Source organism: Oryctolagus cuniculus, chromosome 1, assembly GCF_964237555.1.
Source record: "Oryctolagus cuniculus chromosome 1, mOryCun1.1, whole genome shotgun sequence".
Taxonomy (NCBI): Eukaryota; Metazoa; Chordata; class Mammalia; order Lagomorpha; family Leporidae; genus Oryctolagus; species Oryctolagus cuniculus.
The window spans coordinates 72890345-72894673 of NC_091432.1; positions in this window are offsets into that span (position 1 = coordinate 72890345).

Consider the following 4329-nt stretch of genomic DNA (forward strand, 5'->3'; position numbering starts at 1 on the left):
CTGTCTCTCTCACTGTCTAATTCTGCCTGTCAAAAAAAAAAAAAAAGTGTGAAATGGTCTCTTTTGTGTCCACTTTCTCGTTAGTTCCAGAATGTATTTGGCTCTGCTAGAATTTCTAATTTGCTCAATATACACATACTCAACTTCTATAAATTCTCATCTTACTCAATGATTTGCATTTTCATAAGCAGTATATGAGCATTTTCATATTTTTATTTATATAAAGGGAGTAATTTTCATATATAAAGTTTGTTTTCATTTTTTAAAAGATTTCTTTATTTTTTTTTTTTTTGAGAAGCAGAGTTACAGATAGGCAGAGGCAGCAAGAGGTCTTCCATCAGATGGTTCACTCCCCAAATGGCCAAAATGGCTGGAGCTGGTTAGATCCATGGCCAGGAGCCAGGAGCTACTTCCAGATCTCCCAGGCAGGTACAGAGGCCCAAGGACTTGGACCATCCTCTCCTGCTTTCTCAGGCCATAGCAGAGAGCTGGATCAGAAGTGGAGTAGCCAGGATTCGAACTAGCACCCATATGGGATGCCAGCACTGCAGACAGCAGCTTTATGGGCTACACCACAGGGCTAGCCCCCATATATACAGTTTTAAGATCATAATGATACTTTCCACCCTGTGTTTCCTCCCTCTCTCATTCCTACCCTCCTCCTTCCTTATTTTTCTTTGAATTTTTACAATGACATACTTTCAATTTACTTTATAGTCACATGCATAACCATCCACTAAATAAAGAATTCAACAAGTGGTAAGCAGAAAAACCACTGTTCTTCTAGAGTATACGAAAGGGCTATAAACAATAATAAAATCTCAAAATGTCGATTCAGATTATTTAAACGTCCACCAAACCTAAAATGAATTCCTTTCATGCATTTTAATCAACATGCCAATTGTGTATTCATAATTATTCTAGATTTATACTGCATAAACATCTTGTTAAAAGAACCCAAGCTGCTTAAAAATCTCACAATATGTTTTGACTGTTCTTGACCATTTTATCTTCGGTATTTATTTCAAGATGAACTTATAAAGCTATATAAGAAATTTAATGGAGAATTATCTTTAGAATTCTATTGAATTTATAAGCAAATTTATGAAAACCCATGTTTTTATGATATTGGCTCATAATTCATGGCCATGCTTTGTGATATTAGCTTTTTTATCCTCATGTCTACAAAGGCCTTGCCAATATTTGGTAAATTTACTCCTGGATACGCTCATTTTTTCCTGTAAATGGAATTTCTGGTGCCCCTGTGGTCTGATTTGACTATAAAGTTTCACTAGCTTCATTAAGTCACTAGAGATTTTTTTTTTTTTTTTTTGACAGGCAGAGTGGACAGTGAGAGAGAGAGACAGAGAGAAAGGTCTTCCTTTGCCGTTGGTTCACCCTCCAATGGCCGCCGCGGCCGGCGCGCTGCGGCCGGCGCAACGTGCTGATCCGATGGCAGGAGCCAGGAGCCAGGTGCTTTTCCTGGTCTCCCATGGGGTGCAGGGCCCAAGCACCTGGGCCATCCTCCACTGCACTCCCTGGCACTAGAGATTTATATTTTCTATTTTGTTGTTTTAATATCACAGAGGTTATCTTTCAGAAGTAAATGCTGTATTATTTATTTAATTCATTAAAGGGTCATTTGTCCAGCTTTGTTAACCAATGGCAATTATGGTGTTTCACATTTTTATGGAAATTATGAAATTCAACAACATTTAAAAATACATTGTAGGGGCTGGAGCTATGGTATAGCGAGTAAAGCCTCTGCCTGCAGTGCTGGCATCCCATATGGACGTTGGTTTGGCTGCTCCACTTCCGATCCAGCACACAAACAAAGATAACTGAAAAAGAAAAGAAAAGGAAGACGGGAGGGAGGGAGGGAAGAATAAACCACCACACATAAAGTCCCAGGTTCAGAACAAAGGGACCCCAAGTGCAGGCAGCATGGGTCCAGGGGCTGAGTTTTTCCTGTTCATGGGTTCAAAGAGGAGCTAGTCCATAAGTTGACTCATAGGATGTATATGGGTGGCTGATGGCACCAATCTGGGGAGCCTGGGCCCTGGACTAGTGATGGCACAGCTCTGGGATCAAGGTCAATCTGTGATATTCTCTTATGGCTCTCTGGGTGAGGTAGCCAGAGGTCAGAATTCAGATGTGGAAAATCAAAAATGTGAAGATCCAAGCCACTCAGTTCTGTGGCCTAGTAGAGAGAGCCAGAGGCAGCACAGAGTCTGAGTTAGTGAGTCAGGGGACGGGACCTGGCGAGCGCCAGGCAACTTCTGCAAGCTCCAATCATTGTCTAGCAGTGACCCACAGCAAGTCAATACTGCATAGCATAATGCCTTCTGTGCTTTTCCACCAGGCCACAGGTTCACAGGCTTCAGGGTAGAAACTTGAGACTCTGGACTGGATGGTCATGAGTCCCTTCTGCCTCAATGAAAAAATTTAGGTAAGTACAATTAACATAAGATCTGTCTTCTTAACAAATTTTAGGTGTACAATGTGTTATTGTTAATTATTACATAATGCTATACAATATGGAACTCCAGAACTTACTTGTCTTTGTACTCATTGAATAGCAATTACTCATTCCCCCGCACTACTCCCCAGATACTGGTGGTGATGATTCTGCTTTGCTCCTGTGTGTTTCCCTATTTTAGATTCTGCAAATTTTGGGTCCTTCAGTGTTCAGCTTATTTCACTTAGCATAATATCCCCAAGGTTTTGTCATATTTGCCCTATTGTACATGGTAGCTGTGGGGAGCAACTCGGACTAGACTAAGTTACTGGAATTAAGACTTATTCTATGCATCTGCTCTCCCACAATATGGCGCTGGGAGAGGAGGCAACAGCTTCTACCCAGCTGCCTCTCACCAACTTGACAAGCTGCAGGAGCTGCTCCTGATTGGAGGAGAGCAGCGTACTCGGCGTGTGGGCAGCCGAGTTAAGATTGGCGGAGGAGGACTATAAAGGAGGAGAGAGACGGCATGCACCAGGAACATCTAAGAGGAACATCTGAGCAGCCCCCGAGAGAGCCGGCCGGCGGTGTGCCGCTCCCCCGCGGAAGTGGGGAATGTGGCAGGGGGAACCGCCCTTCCACGGAGGTGGAAGGGACGGTAGCCAACCCGGGAAGAACCAGCAGCAAACCCGGGGAGGGCCGAGCAGACGAAAGAACAGCGCAGGGTCCTGTGTTGCTCCTCCACGAAGAGGGGGAGCGACATAATGGTGCCGTGACTCGGATATGAAGCCTAGGCAGGGTTTAGTGTCGTTCCTCCACGAAGACGGGGAGCGACAGGTAGCATTTTTTTTCCTTTTAAAATTCTTATGCGGCTGCACTGTGGCAGCTGCTGCCTGCAGCATTGGCATCTCATATGGGTGCCGGTTCATGTCCCGGCTGCTCCACTTCTGATCCAGCTCTCTGCTATGGCCTGGGAAAGCAGTAGAAGATGGCCCAAGTGCTTGGGCCCTTGCACCCACGTGGGAGACCTGGAGGAAGCTCCTGGCTCCTGGCTTCAGATAGTGTAGCTCCAACTATTGTGGTCATCTGGGGAGTGAACCAGTATGTGGAAGACCTCTCTTGCTATTTGCCTCTCCTCTGTGTAACCATGACTTTCAAATAAATAAATAAATAAGTCTTTAAAAAATTCTTAATACTCCATTGTGCATATACACATTTCTTTATTCAGTCATCCATTTGTAGACATTAAGATTGTGTCCACATCTTTGCCACTGTAAATTATACTGCTGTGGACATGGGAATGCAAGTATTTCTTTGATATCCTAACTGCTATTATTTGGGATAAATATCCCATAGTGGGGGTATCAAATCATATGCTATTTCTATTTTTAATTTTCTGAGGAAGCTTCCTACTGTTTTACAAAATGTTTGTTCCTATTTTACATTCTCATCAATAGTATTACAATTTTTGTACCTCTCACAAATAATTGTTATCTTTTATATAATAGCCACCCTAGTAGAAATGAAGTGATAGATACTTCATTGTAGTTTTAGTTTGCATTTTCCTGATGATTGCTATTTTTGAACATCTTTTCATACACCCATTGGCCAGTTGTATGTCTAGATAAATACATTTGGAAGTCTTTGGCCAATTTTTAGTTGAGTTTTGTTTTTTTTTTAATTACTGAGATGGAGTTCCTCGAGAATTTTGGTTATCAGCCATGGTAAGAGAAAAACTTCAGATAAATCAAACTTAGCAGATTTTACTTGAGCAAAATTAGATAGAACCTTGAAGCAGTAAAGGTTCAGAGAGCTCTACTGAGCATCATGGACAGAAGGCATTCGCGTACAGAAGAAAGAAATCACACTCA